The sequence below is a fragment of the Neoarius graeffei genome, chromosome 8 (assembly GCF_027579695.1).
Source record: "Neoarius graeffei isolate fNeoGra1 chromosome 8, fNeoGra1.pri, whole genome shotgun sequence".
Classification (NCBI taxonomy): domain Eukaryota; kingdom Metazoa; phylum Chordata; class Actinopteri; order Siluriformes; family Ariidae; genus Neoarius; species Neoarius graeffei.
Genome location: NC_083576.1, coordinates 22,044,558 through 22,065,142, shown reverse-complemented (window position 1 = coordinate 22,065,142; position 20,585 = coordinate 22,044,558). Strand labels below are relative to the sequence as shown.

Below are 20,585 nucleotides of genomic sequence, written 5' to 3'. Positions count from 1 at the left end.
AAAGCTCTCATCTCATCTCATTATCTCTAGCCGCTTTATCCTTCTACAGGGTCACAGGCAAGCTGGAGCCTATCCCAGCTGACTACGGGCGAAAGGCGGGGTACACCCTGGACAAGTCGCCAGGTCATCGCAGGGCTGACACATAGACAACCATTCACACTCACATCTACGGTCAATTTAGAGTCACCAGTTAACCTAACCTGCATGTCTTTGGACTGTGGGGGAAACCGGAGCACCCGGAGGAAACCCACGCGGACACAGGGAGAACATGCAAACTCCGCACAGAAAGGCCCTCGCCGGCCACGGGGCTCGAACCCGGACCTTCTTGCTGTGAGGCGACAGCGCTAACCACTACACCACCGTGCCGCCCGTCTTAAAAGCTGATTAATATAATTTAACAACTGCCCTTAGACTGTTTATTACAAGTGTATTTTTAGAAGAAGAAACCTTTATTCGTCACATGCACACTTCAAGCACAGTGAAATTCATCCTCTGCATTTAACCCATCTGAAGCAGTGAACACACGCACACACACTCAGAGCAGTGGGCAGCCACACCAGAGCGCCCAGGGAGCAGTCAGGTACCTTACTCAAGGCACTTCAGCCCAAGGCCGTCCCACATCGACCTAACTGCATGTCTTTGGATTGTGGGGGAAACCAGAGCTACTGGAGGAAACCCACGCAGAGAACATGCAAACTCCACACAGAAAGGTCCTCGCCGGCCGCTGGGTTCGAACCCGGAACCTTCTTGCTGTGAGGCGACCGTGCTAACCACTACACCACTCGCCCCCTGTATATTTGGAGTAAACAGGTTTTCCCTTCTCTTCTCATTACAGACATTTTGAAACTTTTGTCCATTGTAACTGTACTTGCACTACTGATATGATGGATAGAGATCTGTTTGGGGGGCGGCATGGTGGTGTAGTGGTTAGCGCTGTCGCCTCACAGCAAGAAGGTCCGGGTTCAAGCCCCGTGGCCGGCGAGAGCCTTTCTGTGCGGAGTTTGCATGTTCTCCCCGTGTCTGCGTGGGTTTCCTCTGGGTGCTCCGGTTTCCCCCACAGTCCAAAGACATGCAGGTTAGGTTAACTGGTGACTCTAAATTGACCGTAGGTGTGAATGGTTGTCTGTGTCTATGTGTCAGCCCTGTGATGACCTGGCGACTTGTCCAGGGTGTACCCCGCCTTTCACCCTAGTCTGGCTAACGTGACAAAGCTCTACGAGCTATTGGTCTGGCCAAGATATTAAGCCCAACCGTTTCCCAGAGCCCGTGGTTGACCCGCCTCCCTGAAATGCCTCAGTTTGCTACTGGTCAAAGCCAGAAACGCGACGGGGCTAACTGGTAGATTAAACTCTTACCGAAGCCGGTCGGGAGCAAGGCGAAAACGTCCTTCCTTTCAATAAATACCTCCAGGGCTGCTCTTTGCTCCGTTTTCAATGAGAACTTCCCGTTGAATGCTTTCAATACAGCATCTATGCGTAATAGATGCGGAAGCGTGAATGAAGCACTTCCGGCATAGATTCTGTAAACAATCTATGGCTTTCGGTCGCAGTTCTACTACGTCAGTGCCTTGAAAACGCCTCTACCCAGGGCCGTTGGAGATGCTCAAAGTTGATTGGTTCCCGATTTTTCGGGAGCTTGGAAGAGCTGTAGATAGCTTGCCTGGCCAGACTAAGCTCGCAACAGGCCCTTGTGTTGTGTCACGCTTAGGATGGGCGGGCCCAGGCTACTGATGTGTCCTCCGCACATTTAAATGAAAAATACAATTTTATAACAACAATTTAGACATTTTAAAATTTATGATATTGCTAAAAATAGACTTACCCAGGTGCAACCATTTGCACGGAAACTGGAGATTTCCATGTGACCTAACTGGCACACTAGAACACTGTTTACCTTCGTTACACAGAGCCACAAATAAAGGCTTCTAATTCTAAAAAAAAATCCCCAGGTGCCACTGCTCTCTCTCTCTCTCTCTCTCTCTCTCTCTCTCTCTGTCTGTTTTTACTGCTTCAGATGGGTTAAATACAAAGTAAGAACTTCACTATACTGTAATGTATATATGACAAATAAAGACTTCTAAATCCAAAAATCTAATTAGAAATTTTCTGTAACCATGTAATTTTTACTGGCAACAAAATCCGCGAATCAACATTCTTCACTTTTATGAAGTGTAAATCTCACTCGGCTAAATAATGCATATGCAGTACTGACACAGATACTAGTAAATGATCCTGTTGCCATTGCAACACGATTCTTGTCGTCTAAAAAGATCATTTTTCTCAGTGAATAAAAAACAAACATAAACATGTCACATAAAATGATTGATGATCTGGTTTATTTTTACACCCAAACGCTTGACACTTGGGCATCTTCAGGGTTGTTTACAACAATTTAGATGCGATGTGTCCACGAGATCCACTGGCCTTGGAAAGTCATGTCGGGTGTAGATGATGTCACGACTTGTACTCAAAGTGTAATATTTGAACCTCGGACAGAGTAACATGTCAGCGCCCAGGGACATTGTTTTTCTTTTAAAATAAAATCTGTACACAGTATCCAGGTACAAATATGAACAAGTGAACACTTGAACATGTCTTATATGCATATTATGTTATCTGTCAGTATAAAGGAGTTTAGTTTTGGGTTTTCCTAATTTTTAATGAAAGGTCTGTGACATGCTTTGGTCAAAATACCACAAGGATAAAGCACCACAGCTCCCTCCTCACCTGGTCTAAACAGCCAAGTTGAGTGCCTGTTCTTTTAAGTGATAACGAGTCACTGCTCAACCCAGCCCCCTCTTCCACCAGCCAATCAAATCACACTTTCCTCATTCATATTTAATCACAAAAGTAGTTCTCAAGCCATGAGTGGAAATACTCCAATGAGTGGGTGGGATATTTCGAATAAACTCTCCTTATGACATAGAAAGAGGAGCCAAATCTGAACAGGTTGTTGAAGCGCATTTTTTCTGAAATAGGAGCTCAAAAGAAATTGTCTGAGTGTCTTATTTCAGAGTTTGTGGGTTGGTAGGCCCTCTAGATACCCAAATGTATGTGCACAAGCACTGAAAAAGTGAGTTTTTCATAATATGTCCCCTTTAAGAGAATCTTTTCCAACACGCAAACAATCTAAGAATTAATAACTTGTTTTCGTTCAGTGTCCAAAAAAAATATATGCTAATGTGTGAACTTTTTCCTGCTGAAGAAGAATATGAGATCAGTCTTTTGTTTGGGCACTGAAAAACACAGATATGTTAACTCATAGACATATAAACATAGACGCCGCATTGAGCTGGTAGCCCCGTTGCTGGGATACGTCAGAGTGTCCGCCATATTTGATGTGGCAAATCTTCCCCGTAAACCAATGCAAGTAAATGGACTGAACTTCATAAAGCCCCATCTACAATAATATTTAACTCGATACCTTTTATTCACCCATTAAGACACACATGTATATATTTGGGAAACAAACAGGCATCAAAACAACACATAACTTTTAATGTGATGGTTATAAATAGTGTGCGAAATACCCTGTACACTGCAAACTAGCGACAGATACGCGATAGATAGCTCAGGTAAGCTAATCAGTCAGCATACCGTAGCAAGCTACCAAAACCTGAGGCCACAATAACCAACCTACAAGACTGAATATGATAAATGATGGAAATAGTGGAAAAACTGGAAATAGTGAATGAAAATAAAAATTTACTGTTTTATTTATTGAGTCACCACACAGACCTACTCTCGTTGAATAAAGTGAGCTGAATGACCGCCAAACTGAGTTCGGCCAGGTTCTAACGTCATACCAAAACAAAATACATCACTGATTCCTTCACATTCAGAAAGGTTAAAAACATTCATCATACGTTCAAAAACGTTCATCATAGTCAGTGCGTTTACATGCACATCCAAATCGAGCTACTGTCGGTAATCGAGCTAAGGGTCCCAGCAGGGGTGCCAGAGAAATCCAATCCTACATGCACACAAGGAAATCAAGCTATTGTGCGAGGTACATTGTGCACCCGAGCCACAGATGGCGCTACACGCCTCATCGTGTTGGTACACTTCCGGTTGTCGTCATGAAGAAGAGCTATTCAAGCGTATAAACAAAGTTATCAGTTCCGTTTTTTTTGCTTACAATTTAACTTATGTCTTAATAAACACACAAAAAGTTCAATTGTTTTGTTTTTATTGACATTCTTCAGATGTTGGACATGTATACACACACACACACACACACACACACACACACACACACACACACACACAAATACACTACTACTGTTGTCATGCCGACCGAGGCTGTTGTGTTTCCCGCTTGTGGTCTCGTCACTCGTCACTTCCGGAAGGGAAGTAAGTAGCTCGACTACGTAGCTCGATAGGGTTTACATGCACTAAGTAGCTCGGCTACAATCGCATAATCTAGGTCGCGTAGCTCGATTACGAGAAATCCAGTTCGTCTTGATTTCACCCGAGCTAAGGTGTTTCCATGGCATTTAGAACTTTGATTTCAGTCTAGCTACGGCAGAAATTCGATTTTCTCTATGTGCATGTAAACACACTGACTGTGGCACTGTATTATCTAATTCTCACTGCTTATAACTATACACCTACCCGGTGGAGATGAGCTGGGAAACTGAAGACTGAAGGAACAGCTCCCTCTCTGATCCTGACTGTCTGACCTCATCTCATCTCATCTCATTATCTCTAGCCGCTTTATCCTTCTACAGGGTCGCAGGCAAGCTGGAGCCTATCCCAGCTGACTACGGGCGAAAGGCGGGGTACACCCTGGACAAGTCGCCAGGTCATCACAGGGCTGACACATAGACACAGACAACCATTCACACTCACATTCACACCTACGGTCAATTTAGAGTCACCAGTTAACCTAACCTGCATGTCTTTGGACTGTGGGGGAAACCGGAGCACCCGGAGGAAACCCATGCGGACAACATGCAAACTCCACACAGAAAGGCCCTCGCCGGCCCCGGGGCTCGAACCCAGGACCTTCTTGCTGTGAGGCGACAGCGCTAACCACTACACCACCGTGCCACCCTGACCAAATACAATGAAAAGTATTTTTCCAGTCTCACCTGTGAAAGGTAATCCCATGTGATCTCGTTTGGACAGTAAACCTGTTGGTACAGTTAAACGCAGCACATGAATGAGGCATCTTTATTCTCGACTACTGTCTAGACGCTATACCAGAGACGGTTGAAGAATCTCCACTTTGCCACATCCAATATGGCGGCGAGGATGACGTATGATTCTACGCAGAAGGCGGCGTCTATGTTTATATGTCTGTGTGTTAACTCTTGTGTGGGGGCAGTTGTGTCACAGCTGGATTCTCTTACACACAACTCTTTAAATAAATGTGAAGATTCTATAGCTATAAGGTTGTTTAGTTCTATTCATGTGTCCAACTGAGGCAGGTTATTTTGTTTCAATGAAATGTTTTTAAAGAAGAAGAAGAAACGTTTATTTGTCACATCTACACTCAAGTATAGTGAAATTCCTCCTCTGCATTTAACCCATCTGAAACAGTGAACACACACACACACCCGGAAGCTATGCTACAGTGCCCGGATAGCAGTTGGGGGGTTTCACCGAGTTGCTCACGGGCACTTCAGCCATGAAGTCATGATACAGAGGGAGGGGAAAGTCCTGTTCGTTCACTCAACTCTCCTCACATTTTTCCTGCTGATCCCAGGAATTGAACCAGCAATGCTTTGGGCCTAAGGCTTGCTAAAAAACCTATTACCATGAGGATGATAATTTGGAAAAGTTAGAAGAAGAAGAAGAAGACGAAGCCTTTATTTGTCACATGTACACACAAGCACAGCAAAATTCCTCCTCTGCTTCAGATGGGTTAAATGCAGAGGAGGAATTTCACTGTGCTTGAGTATACATGTGACAAATAAAGGCTTTTTCCTCTTCTAACATTTCCAAATTATTACACTCATGGTAATAGGTTTTTAAACATTTCATTGAAACAGAATAACCTCATGCCCCAGCATAGGGGGGCAATTCCTTCTGGATTATACTCACTCTATGACCTTTATGATATCATAGGTGTGAATCACAGAGGCACACATGTTGAAAGTTTGAACGTCTCTTGGCTGTGTTGTGAAACAATCTCAAGTTTATAGTACAGTGACGTCACCCCAACTCGACTGACTGACAGTGTAATACACTCTGACAATACGGCATGTTTTACATCAAATGTTGCTCTTGCATTAGCTTTTAAATGGAAGACTTGTGATTACACACAGCTTAGAAGAGAATGGGATGAAAATAAGATGGGGTTCAAGATTCTTTATCGACAAGACCATAAAATGGCTCCAATTTTTTTTTTCAGCTCCTTTTTGGGTGCTTCTAGCATTGCTAGCACTACCACGAGACACTTTGGGAAGACAAATAAATTATGTTGGAAAACACTGCATTATAATGAAACAGTACATTCTTGAACTTTATTTTACTCGACGTACAGTAGCATGTTTTCTCTTTACTCAATTTTCAGCATAATTTACAGATAAAACACAGACCATATTAAACCATTCAGACTTTAGCCACAAAATTTTAAAGTTTATAAACTATTTTTGATAGGTCTTTTGAATTATATTTCTGTTTCAAATTCATTTTGATTTGGCTTACTGTTCGAATTACAAAAACTTCATGCCAAAGTTTAAGACTGGAGTATATGGCCTATTAACTAAAACTGGTTGGCACGTGAGCTTCAGAATTATTGCCATCTTTCTTTATAATAAGCTAAAATTTTACACATAAAATGATTAATACATGAAATGAGCGATATCTCTCCAGAATAGCGAAAGATGACAGGAGGGATGTGGTAATTTGGATAACCACTTTTTACAACCGTGTTGAGCAGAAAACCATCTTAGAATGCACAACATGCTGAAGCTTTATATAGATGGGCTACAACAGAGTGATTTGAGATGACAGGAAGGCTATAGTAACTCGAATAACCACTTTGTACAACTGGGTTGAGCAGAAAAGCATCTTAGAACACACAAAATGCTGAAAATTGATGTGGACAACGGCGTGATTAGAGATGACAGTAAGTTTATGGTAACTCGAATAACCATTTTATACAACCGTGTTGAGCAGAAAAGCATCTCAGAACGTACAACATGCTGAAGATTGATATAGATGGGCTATAACAGAGTGATTAGAGATGACAGGAAGGCTATAGTAACTCGAATAACCACTTTTGACAACCATGTTGAGCAGAAAAGCATCTCAGAACGCACAACATGCTGAAGCTTGATGTGGATAACAGGGTGATTCGAGATGACAGGAAGGCTATGGTAACTTGATTAACCACTTTGTACAACCGTGTTGAGCAGAAAAGCATCTCAGAATGCACAACATGCTGAAGCTTGATGTGGATAACAGGGTGATTCGAGATGACAGGAAGGCTATGGTAACTTGATTAACCACTTTGTACAACCGTGTTGAGCAGAAAAGCATCTCAGAATGCACAACATGCTGAAGCTTGATGTGGATAACAGAGTGATTCGAGATGACGGAAGGTTATGGTAACTCGAATAACCATTTTGTACAACCGTGTTGAGCAGAAAAGCATCTCAGAACGTACAACATGCTGAAGATTGATATAGATGGGCTATAACAGAGTGATTAGAGATGACAGGAAGGCTATAGTAACTCGAATAACCACTTTTTACAACCATGTTGAGCAGAAAAGCATCTCAGAACGCACAACATGCTGAAGCTTGATGTGGATAACAGGGTGATTCGAGATGACAGGAAGGCTATGGTAACTTGATTAACCACTTTGTACAACCGTGTTGAGCAGAAAAGCATCTCAGAATGCACAACATGCTGAAGCTTGATGTGGATAACAGAGTGATTCGAGATGACGGAAGGTTATGGTAACTCGAATAACCACTTTGTACAACCGTGTTGAGCAGAAAAGCATCTCAGAACGTACAACATTCTGAAGATTGATATAGATGGGCTATAATGGAGTGATTCGAGATGACAGGAAGGCTATGGTAACTTGATTAACCACTTTCTACAGCCGTGCTGAGCAGAAATGCACCTCAGAATGCACAACATGCTGAAGCTTGATGTGGATAACAGAGTGAATCAAGATGACAGGAAGGCTATGGTAACTTGATTAACCACTTTGTACAACCATGTTGAGCAGAAAAGCATCTCAGAATGCACAACATGCTGAAGCTTGATGTGGATAACAGAGTGATTCGAGATGACGGAAGGTTATGGTAACTCGAATAACCATTTTGTACAACCGTGTTGAGCAGAAAAGCATCTCAGAACGTACAACATTCTGAAGATTGATATAGATGGGCTATAATGGAGTGATTCGAGATGACAGGAAGGCTATGGTAACTTGATTAACCACTTTCTACAGCCGTGCTGAGCAGAAATGCACCTCAGAATGCACAACATGCTGAAGCTTGATGTGGATAACAGAGTGAATCAAGATGACAGGAAGGCTATGGTAACTTGATTAACCACTTTCTACAACCGTGTTGAGCAGAAAAGCATCTCAGAATGCACAACATGCTGAAGCTTGATGTGGATAACAGAGTGAATCAAGATGACAGGAAGGCTATGGTAACTTGATTAACCACTTTGTACAACCGTGTTGAGCAGAAAAGCATCTCAGAATGCACAACATGCTGAAGCTTGATGTGGATAACAGAGTGATTCGAGATGACAGGAAGGTTATGGTAACTCGAATAACCATTTTGTACAACTGTATTGAGCAGAAAAGCATCTCAGAATGTACAACATTCTGAAGATTGATGTAGATGGGCTATAATGGAGTGATTCGAGATGACAGGAAGGCTATGGTAACTTGATTAACCACTTTCTACAGCTGTGTTGAGCAGAAAAGCATCTCAGAACACACAACATGCTGAAGATTGATGTGGATGGGCTATAACAGTTTCATTATTTTTCACTCCTGTTATCCAAGAAGAGGAATCTGAGGCACAGGTTCACAGAAACTCAGCAGATTCAAAAAAGGTGATGTTTTTCCAATATTCAACTGTCCAGTCTCTTATTTGTAACACTTATTTTAAAGAGCCTCAAATTCCTGTTTGTTATTCCCATTTCGAGGAAATATAATCTTGATAATTACAATTCTAAAATATCATTGAATGTCTCAGTGAGAAGAAACTCAATTGAGACAATTCGTCCTTTAACCTCTCTGTCATCTGCGCCAACCACAAAATTGTTCCTCATGCTGTTTACTAGCCAATCAGCGTGCATTTCCCCGTTCCTCTGAGCCAATCAACGCCGTCCACGAGGTTCAGGTCGGAGGTGGAGACCAAGTTTCTTGACAGACATAAAAATCTAACCAATTACCACTTCACACTACTTGAACGACGGTTGCCTGGGCAATATAGTAACCAATAAGAGAGGGCAGGGGCGGGGTCACTATTTGAGCATTCATTCTCCAAAGTCACACGTGATACGCTGCAGTTCCAGGCGGTTTGGATCTATCATAGAGAGTGGAAGGGTGAGTAAATTCATCATACAGCTTATTTACTTGTTTAGAGCGAATATAAGGATTCACTCGGTTTATGACCTGGATGTGAGTGTGGTTTATAAGTGAACAGTGGTTGTGTGGAACAGTGATCCGAGGAGCTGCGTGGCTCTCAAGGCCGGTTCTGTTAGCTAACAGTGCTAATTAGCTTAGCTTAAGCTAATGTTAACGGCTCAGGGTGTCCTGTCAGTGAGAATGAAGCTGCAGAACCTGTTATGATTTATCAAGGGTTGCTTTTTTTTAAACTATGAATCAAATAAGCAAATAGCAATAAAGATACTGTATATATCTGTAAATGCTCGGGATGTCACGTGATTATGGCTGGATGTAAAATGTTTCCTTGCTGTGTAAGGGCACTACACTACAGAGGCTCCGTGATTATGACTTTTACGCATGGTAAAGTGCACTTTGTAGTTAAAGGTGAGCTTGTTGACATTCAGCCTGAGCATCGTTATATTTTGATTCCGCGTTCATTGAAAAGCTTATTGTTAATGTTACACTCTCATTAACTGTGTTCAAGATTTAAAATATGTTCAACTTTGTGTGAGAGTGTGTGTGTGTGTGCTAGCTAGCGAATTGTGGGGGTTTGAACCAGCCCGACTGGTCATACATGTCATGCATGGATTTATTGAGACCACTTCCGGTATGGAAAGTTCCAGAATCCCACACAGTTAAAATAATAAGGTGCCGAAGACTTGCACAGTACTGCATAATTTATTAGTTATTCTCTACAATATTTTATGAAAATGTGACTAGTCCCTGTTTTATCACAACAAAACAATAATATTTATTCCCTGTCTTGTTGAAAAAGTTATCAAGGCAGTTAACTTCTGTCCAACCAAAAGGCAGCAGCTGATTTATTCAAAGATATTTTTTTTTGTCAATTCACTATATATCCAGGACATATAGGAGACTCGAAATGCCGTTTCTCTCTCACCTTACTTGTAAAAACAAAGATTACAAAAAAATTATATTAAGTGTAATATATAGACACACACAAGATATAGGATTATACTCACTATTTTTTAACGTACTCCATTTTAGATGTAATTTAATTCATTTTTGTTCACACTATGTATTGCTTAAATGGATTTGGATCATTTCTTTAAAAATTATCATTCTGTTTGAACCCAGTTGTACTAATTTAAAAAAAAAAAAACCTTTTAACTCCAGAATTTCAGATTATTTTAAACAAATTTTTTTCAGTCAATTCTAGACTTAAACTTTTTTTTTTTGCAAGAAGGACCCCCTCCTTTTTTTTTTTTAATCCCACATAAGCCATAGGCGAATGCAAACAGAGACTCTGTACGTAAATGTTCGTCGAACAGAGCATCCCTTCAAGATTTTCACATTTTTGTGGAAGTCATTCATTGCGTCTGATTGTGAAATGACCTTCTCTGTCATGACTACAGGCAGTCCTTCTTTGAAATCAGTCCAGAATAAGATGTGTTGCTTTCTGTATAGGACAGGCATTAGCTCAGAAGCTCAAACGTAGCATGACAATGTTTTTTAGCTAAGCAGCCTTTAGCTGAAAGAACCGCACTTGCCGTGGGTGCGTATTTTGATAATCGTGATATGTAAGGTGTAATTCCTGCTTGTAGATCATACAAGTTGAACTGGATTGAGTAAGTGCTCGTTCTCTCTCTCTCTCTCCTCTTCCACATTTCTTAATTTTCAGGCCTCAGGCTTAGACAGCAGTGTGTGAGAACTTAGTTTGGGGAGTGCGTTTTAAATAGTTATTTGCTGGTCAAAGGCAGTAATGTGACATGCCACATGACGAAGTCCAGCTTTGTAAACCAAAAATATATGCTTTTGTGTGGTAGCCGTCCTTCTTTTTCTAACTGTTTTGTGAGGCTTTTGATGCTAATAGGATTTCATGATGTTTTTTTTTAATAAACTTTGCCTGACAAATGTTCAAATGAGCTGGTGGTGTGTGAGGGCAAATCCTAAACCTTTCAAACTTTTTACATTTCTATTAGGTTCCAGGGAATCGAACCAGCAACCTTTTTTGCTCCCAAAGCTGCTTCTCTAACCACTAGGCCATGACTTCCTCAATGCAGTGACAACACTTAGGCCCTGTCCACACGGCAACGGATTCAGGTGAATCCGATACAATTGTTTATCGTTTCGGCCTGGCGTCCACACGGCACCGGCGTTTTGGGTGCCCCAAAACGAAATCTTTTGAGAACGGGTTCCAGAGTGGAAAGATCTGGCAACGTTGCCGTTGCGAAGTCGTCTGGATGAGTAGAACGGATTTGTTTACGATGACGTCACAACCACATGTGCTTCACGCCGGGTAGAAGTGTAACGAACTCGATGCGAGTTGTCAACAAATCCTATAACTTGGTTCATGAAACGTGCTTACAAAATATTTTCACTGTGAATATTTATTGTGTAATGGTGCAAAGAAAGAGAGAGAGAGAAAGAATAGCCCTTAGGGCAGAGTCAATCCCGCCAGCAAAAATAGGGAAAAAAAAGGAGCGATCTCACCTCTTCAGATGTTGGTTTAAGTCCTACAATACATTCCTCAAAAAGGGCGTAGAAGAACAAATTAATCCATCAACGTGTAGCATTCAATTTATTCCGGACCATTAAAGACGCCGCCTTCCGCGTAGAATCATACGTCATCCTCGCCGCCATATTGGATGGGTCAAAGCGGAGAATAAAGATGCCTCATTCATGTGCTGCGTTTAACTGTATCAACAGGTTTGCCGTCCAAACGAGATCACATGGGATTACCTTTCACAGGTGAGACTGGAAAAATACTTTTCATTGTATTTGGTCATTATAACGTAATTTTACGAACAGATTTTTCTGACTTTGTGACTAATATGAAGTCTCGCGCATAATAGTTTATGCGCATGCGTCCTTACTACTTCTATTGTTCTGGTGTCTCCGAAGGGACCGTCTTACAGCGCCCCTAGAGGTGTGGCATGTGTATTGCATCGTTTTCAGCAAGCGTTGCGTTGCCATATGTACCTGATATTTTACTGATCCGTTGCCCATGTGGACGCGATATTTTTTTTAATAACATCTCGTTGCCGTTGTCGTGTGGATGTAGCCTAATTTGGACATTTGCATTGCGGTGTGAGATGGTCAGTGAAGAAGGCAAAAGACAGTTCATGACCGGTGGGGACAAAATCGCAGGATTTGAATTTTTATCACCCGCTGGCCAAAAGGCCTGAAGGGGGATTATGTCGTGGTGATATCTGTCCCGGGAATGGTGCTCACCTTCTGAAATAAACTCCTCTCGCAATATTTGGAGGAATTTCACGAAACTTGACAGGATTCTTTGTTGGTAATAAGCATATTACAATTTTGTTCAATTTGGTCGCATTTTATTGGAGTTATGGCCCTTCATTACCAAACTTGTACTTTGACAATTTCCTGAGGGTGTATTAAGCACTTGTAGTCGCTATCGGGAGACATTGTGCTCTCAGAGCACTCTTGTTCTATATGGCTTTGCTGTTTTTTTTTTTGTCATTTCATAAGAGGATCATGTGACTTCCTGTGTCCAAGGGTTTTAAAATCCTCCAAATTTAGACTAACAGGTTGTTGTAATTAGATTCTGTGTATTCTCAGACCACACAAATGTAATAATGTTCCAAGAAACCAGGCGTTGGCTTTCATTTCCACACTTGCTGTATTTAGTGTCGGCCTGCAGTGGATTAGAGCCGTCTCTGCTCAGATCGACGAAACGGTCTCTTCTTAATCTTCTAAGATGATCCCTTTCTCTTCATCTTGCGTTGGAAGCTTGGAGCGCAATTCAACCCCAGTAGGTTCATTGAACATCTTGTCTTCAGCGATTGAATTGGTTTCTTTCCTCCGCTCTTGTCTTGTAGGCGCTGAGGATTGCAGATATTGCCATGTGATTCTGTGTCAGACATTACACTTGGAGGAACTTCATTGTGTTTTTAAAGCACGCTGAGATCATCTCTTATTCAGGATGTGTCTCCAGTGGGCTTGAACATACTAAACCATATACATGTGCAAAAGGTTGATGTCAGTGTTTACAAATAGCACCATAATGATCGGTGTTTGGGGGGGGGGATAACGTGCAAGTCTTGGCACCCTTTGTGATTCCACAGAGAAACACACTATCCCTTTTATTCTTGTGTGCACTGATATTGACTTAAAGCATATACGCAGAACCATGGCCCCACTTTTTCGTTTATAAATGCCTAGAGACCTCAAGAATGGCACAGGAATAGTTTTAAGCGTTAACAATAAATCTAATATAGTAATTTTTACGATTAAAGTGATTTTATGTAGGTAGCGGTCTGAGTGAATGACCTTGACTTCCGTAACGTCACAACAGGAAGTCTATCGGGCTCATCGCCATTTCCGCTATACTAAAACACAGAGCTGACTGCAACTGACCTACAAAATTTGTTCATGTATGAATTTTACTTCTGTCAAAAATAACGCAAAGGAGAGTAGTTACCATTGTTCATGACTAATGTGCATTTATTTCAAGACCTGAGTATTTTGATACTGTTGTTAAATACATAAATGAGAACAACACAGAGCACAATAATATATCAACTAATATATTGGGTAACTTGGTGTATGAGTATTGAAAGCAAATATACTTGCTATCATGACTATAGCACCCAAAATATGTCCAGCATGCTTTCTGTATTTAACCATTTGAGAGAGAAAGCATTAGGAGCTTCATATTGACTAGGAATCAACTTGAAAAAAATTAATTATAATAAGTTAAATTTATATAGCGCCTTTCAAGAAACCCAAGGACGCTTTACAATTATAGACAAGGAAAAAAATAAAAAAAAATAATAAAAAGTCCACCAAGTAGGGGTCAGGATGTAATTCCCGTGGTGTAGCAGCCACAGTCCCACCAAAAGGCGTGCGAAAACGAGTCCCACATCTCCAGCACTGATGCTGTCAGCAGCATCGCTGGAACACCACGCCATGGATCCACAAAGCGAGCAGAGAAGCTCCGCCACGCAGAGCGCTGGTGTGTCCCAAACTGCCTGCACAGCCGCTGCGACGCCACCGAGCAACATCGCTCGGGACATCACGCCAAGCACTAAAGCACAGAGCGCTGGACAACCACGATGTAAAATGAGCAACAGGCTCACTGCAGTCCACAGCTGAGAGCACAGGCATCACCCACGGTGAACCAAGGCTTGGAGGGAACCGACGCCCAAAACTGGGTCTGGAGCTACACCACAACCGGCGGATAAAAACACTCAAACATCAAACTACACAAACGCACAAAAAAAAAAAAGCTCTGGTGAGACGCGGCAGCCAGAATGCGCACGACGTACTCTCAAACGAAAAAAAAAATTATTCCATAAAAATCGTATCGCAGCCAAGGCCTACCCTGCTCCCACGTTTGCTTACAAGTCCTTTGTCGTTTCTCCTTCTCGTACGCTTTATCGGCGGCCTTTTTCTCCTCTTCAGACCGAGGTCGCTTTGTCTCCGTCTCTGGCGGTTTCTGTACACCTTTCAGAAAATTCCACATCGCAACGTAGCTTTGGTAGATGTAAACAACAAAAACGCGTGTTTAAATGGGCGATAATGTGGCCACATGTATTGAATTTGATAACGTGATTACCGCGATATTCAACGAGATGCGTTGACGCATATTACACAGACGGGTAAGCTCTGACTCTCGTTTGTATTTAAAAAAACAAAACACGTTTGTGCATTTAGATTAATACATGTAACTTGTATTGTGTATTTAAGTTACCGGTATAAGATTACTTAATTTGCTTCAGAATGTGATTCTCAGTTCATCTGATTATTTAATTAGCCTTTTACGTTTTATCAGTGAAAATGCATGCATGTATGTTGCATAAGTTATAACACCGATCCTGTTTTAATGAGAGTCAACCCACAGTCAATGAAGTCAAATCAGTCTTCATTGAGCAAGTCGGTAACGCTATTTCTTACTTTCACCATAAATTTTTATTTATACATGGATGCAAACGGCGCTCCTTTTGGCGGATGCCGCCTTTTTCATGGCTGTCTGGGGGACTTGTGTGAATCGTGCAGATCTGATGAGTTTTTTTTTTTTGGGGGGGGGTTGGAGTGTCTGATTTATAAATTCATCAAAGTAAATTCTGTATTAAAATTACTAAATAAGCAAATGCCGTTAGTCCATGAAATATAGGAAGTATGAGAAGAAAACAGTAAATCAGAAAGCTGCGCACGTAAAGCCAATTACGTAACTTGCGTTGGACTGATGGAAATCCTTGCGCGTGCAGTGAAGTGCAGCCAGCAGCAGATAATGGCGTGCAGCCAATTGGCTTTACGTGCGCAGCTATATTTACTGTTTTCTTCTCATACTTCCCATGTTTCATGGACTGTAACGGCATTTGCTTATTTAGTAATTTTAATACAGAATTTACTTTGATGAAATTATAATCAGACACTCCAACGCGCCCCCCCCCCCCAAAAAAAAAAAAAAAAACTCATCGGATCTGCACGATTCGCACAAGTCCCCCAGACAGCCGTGAAAAAGGTGGCATCCACCAAAAGGCGCGCCGTTTGCATCCATATATGACTTTGGTCTATAGCTGTAAAAGGCCTCGGCCTTAAAACCGGTTCCTGCTGTGACGTCACGCACTCGGCTGGCTGGCTGGCTCAGCGGGGCAGCTCGAATGCCAACTTTGTGGTTGATTTTAACTCAGAAAAAAATGTCAAGGATGGAGATGCTATCCACTCAGAACTAGAACCAAATGCAAAATTGAGACATCAAGAAAACATTTCTGCGATGGGTTGGATCCCTACAGCTTAAAGGCAGAGTTTTCAAGCGATTTCAACAAATTCCCAAATGTTCACTTTCCGGACATTTCCAATTATCTGGTAGTCCAAACACTGTTTTATATCTCATCTCATTATCTCTAGCCGCTTTATCCTGTTCTACAGGGTCGCAGGCAAGCTGGAGCCTATCCCAGCTGACTACGGGCGAAAGGCGGGGTACACCCTGGACAAGTCGCCAGGTCATCACAGGGCTGACACATAGACACAGACAACCATTCACACCTACGGTCAATAAATGGCCCTTTTCCACTACCCTTTTTCAGCTCGCTTCAGCTCACTTCAGCCCGACACGGCTCGTGTTTCGACTACCTCAGAGCAGCACGACTCAGCTCGCTTCAGCCCTGCTTAGCACCCAAAACTCGCACGGTTTTGGAGTAGGGCTGAAGCGAGCCGAGCCGAGTGGGGCTGGGGCGTGAGCAGACACTCCTCTGTGCACTGATTGGTGAGGAGGAGTGTCCTCACATGCCCACACACGCCCCGCGAGCACGCTGAGATCTGTAAACACCGTAAACCTGAAAGAAGAAGAATTATGAGAATTTCTGAAGCCTTATGCGCCTCGCCTCATCTATACGCTCTTGCCAGTACCTGTTGGCGTTGTCGGTGAAAACAAGCCACAGCACCAAGACCAGCAACACTAACGACTCCATGTCCTCCATGTTTATTGTTTACTATCCGGGTCGTGAGACTACCGCTTAAAAGATCACTGAGGTCACTGTTTGCGCCGCCTAACGACATCACGTGACGTCCACCCACTTTCGCGAACTCCACCCAATGTGTCCACCCACTTCCAGCCAGCACGGTTCAGCGCAGTTGTAGTCGAAATGCAACTCTAACAGCCCCGCTCAGCTCGACTCAACCCAACTCAGCACCGCACGGCTCAGCCCAACTCAGCCGCGTTGGTAGTGGAAAAGCGGCATTAGAGTCACCAGTTAACCTAACCTGCATGTCTTTGGCCTGTGGGGGAAACCGGAGCACCCGGAGGAAACCCACGCGGACACGGGGAGAACATGCAAACTCCACACAGAAAGGCCCTCGCCGGCCCCGGGGCTCGAACCCGGACCTTCTTGCTGTGAGGCGACAGTGCTAACCACTGGTTGGGTTCATGACGTTGTAATAAGCCTTCTAAAGGACTATAATTGTCTTATTTTTTCAAGGGTAAGTCATGTAAGCCGGAGTGTAGTAGGTGATTCAAGTCGGAGCTGAGTTTCAGTGGAGTCCGACCTACAAACCTAGTTTCATGGTTTCATCAGCGGTTTGTTTTATGACATCCAAAATGTAAGAAAAGTCGTTTAACATGAGAAGTTTTGATTTTAGATACATAGTTGATGTACGTACCTTTTTAATAAAATGAACACAAGCATGTAGATTCTCGATTCCTTTCGAATACAGTGAAAGGTTTCCGAGCCATTTTTCATGGTGTCTTTGAGATTTTTCGTTCTTTCACCCTTGTGCATGGCTTCTTTTGGTATCTTGTAATACCTTTTTGTGTCTTTCTCAATTTGATCGGTTTGAACATCCAAATACAGAGCAACAATTTGGCATTTGGAGGCGAACACAAGAAGCGACTGTAAACAAATATGATGCCTGCCTGTCGGCTGGAAATCTGAATAAATAATGAGGTGGATTGCTACCGGAAGTGTCTATATTGCAAGCAAAGAATATGAAGAGAACAAATGACTCGAGTCTCCAAGCTCGGTCGAGACGCAGATCTGGGTAAATATTTCAGCGAACTGAACTGAATCTGGCTGTAGTTCAGTAACTCTGCCTTACTAAACATGAACCAGCTTGGCTTCTGTAGCAGATCCTGTTGCGGCTGATCCAGTCATGTGCATTTATGTAAATGATTTAACTGAACACAGCTCATTGGACTAGAGATGTCAGCTCAGACGGTCACAGATTAAGTTTATGCACCCTTTCTGGTCTGATTAGCAAACTGATGTAATATGAAGTACTGTAAGACATTGTCAATCAAAATGGTCCTATGAATAGCCATGAACTTATCATGAGTGGTGAAAATTTTTTTAAAGGTAACTGTGGTGTAGTAGTTAGCACTAACGCTTCACACCAAGAAGGTTCTGGGGTTGAGCCCAGTGGCTGACAGGGGGCTTTCTGTGCGGAGTTTGCATGTTCTCCCCGTGTCCGCGTGGGTTTCCTCCGGGTGCTCCGGTTTCCCCCACAGTCCAAAGACATGTGGTTAGGTTAATCGGTGGCTCTAAATTGACCGTAGGTGTGAATGGTTGTTTGTCTGTGTCGGCCCTGTGATGATTTGGCGACTTGTCCAGGATGTACCCTGCTTCTCGCCCATAGTCAGCTGGGATGGGCTCCAGCTTGCCCATGACCCTGCACAGGGTAAGTGGTTACAGATAATGAATGGATGTTGTCGCTAGTTTGTCATGTGAGTTGCTTATGCAGACCTTTTTGTCAACCAAGAACTTCTGTAGCAGAGCCTTTGCAAAATGAATTTGAATCCTTCTGGAGTAGAGCACCAAAGTGAGGACATTCTGCTCAAACTGAACAAACTTCACTAGATATGGCCAGAGTGAGTTTTTAACATCTTCACTCGTACCCTTTTTTTGACCAATAGGGAATGGATTCTTGAACCGGTTCTGTTCAGGATTCTTTAAACTTTAGTGCTAGTTCGTGAACCAGCCCACGTTTCCAACAGTTTTGAGTGGAAGGCTGCGTCATGAATGGAGGGCGTGGCAAGATGCACAAAGGGAGTAAACAGCAGTAGCAAGATGGCAGAGTGCATTGATTGATTACCTCCGAGTTTTTCTGTTTTTGGAGATTTTCTCCTTCCTTGAAGATGTATCCTCTTCTGTTGCATTCTCTCTTATGCCGCTTTTCCACTATAAACGCGGCTGAGTAGGGCTGTGCCGTGCTGAGTTGGGCCGAGTCGAGCTGAGCGGGGCTGTTGGAGTTGCATTTCGACTACAACCGCGCTGAACCGTGCTGGCTGGAAGTGGGTGGACACATTGGGTGGAGTTAGCGAAAGTGGGTGGACGTCACGTGATGTCGTTAAGCGGCGCAAACAGTGACCTCAGTGACCTTTTAAGCGGTAGTCTCACGACCCGGATAGTAAACAATAAACATGGAGGACATGGAGTCGTTAGTGTTGCTGGTCTTGGTGCTGTGGCTTGTTGTCACCGACAACGCCAACAGATACTGGCAAGAGCGTATAGATGAGGCGAGGCGCATAAGGCTTCAGAAATTCTCGTAATTCTTCTTCTTCCGGGTTTACGGTGTTTACAGATCCCAGCATGCTCGCGGGGCGTGTGTGGGCGTGTGAGGACACTCCTCCTCACCAATCAGTGCACAGGGGAGTGTCTGCTCACGCCCCTAGCCTCACTAGGCTCGGTTTGGCTCGCTTCAGCCCCACTCCAAAACCGTGCGAGTTTTGGGTGCTAAGCAGGGCTGAAGCGAGCTGAGTTGTGCTGTTCTGAGGTAGTCGAAACGTGAGCCGTGTCGGGCTGAAGTGAGCTGAAAAAGGGTAGTGGAAAAGGGCCAATACTGCACACAACTCTACAAACTAATGACATCCCCACTGATGTCATCACAGTTCATGCTGGGAAGACCAGCTATGTTTTGCATCCAGCTGGGAACAAAGTTTTCAAGTTCCAAAGCAGTTTATTTTTGGTTGAAATGGTTCAAAATTTCACGTGCAAACAAGAACAGAACCTGTTACCTGTTGGTTGAAAGTCTTTTGCGATTATGCTCTAGTTTGTAATTTGCGATGGCTTTTCGAACAGTAGTTAACGTTAGGTAGGTATTAGTTTTATAAGTTACCAGGCTTGTAGGACTCAAGTCCGACTCATGCCCTAATTTTAAGGACTTGTGACTTGACTTGGACTTGAGCACTGATGACTCGGATTTTTATTTTTTTTTGGTAACATGCCATAATAATCTGGCGTAATAATTATAATATTAAGACTCCACCCAGAGAAGGAAGTGACATGCTGTGTTCATTGCTCTGTTGGTAGCGGGGCTTGCTGACCAATGAACTAGCTAGTGTTAGGCCAAGTTTACATTAGACCGTATCTGTCTCGTTTTCTTCGCGGATGCACTGTCCGTTTACATTAAACCGCATGGAAATGCCGGGAAACGGGAATCCGCCAGGGTCCACGTATTCAATCTAGATCGTGTCTGGTCCGGTGCTGTGTAAACATTGAGAATACGTGGATACACTGTGCTGAGCTCTAGCTGGCGTCGTCATTGGACAACGTCACTGTGACATC

General features: G+C 43.0%; 1 protein-coding gene across 1 annotated transcript in view; it reads left to right on the top strand.

Annotated features, from left to right (window-relative positions):
* Positions 1-9,431: 9,431 nt before the first annotated feature.
* The window catches only part of canx (calnexin), a 106,709-nt gene continuing 95,555 nt past the window's right edge, over positions 9,432-20,585 (top strand). Inside the window, exon 1 of the mRNA XM_060927423.1 lies at positions 9,432-9,531. The gene's annotated coding sequence lies outside the window, so the exon portion shown is untranslated. The remainder of the gene's footprint in view (positions 9,532-20,585) is intronic.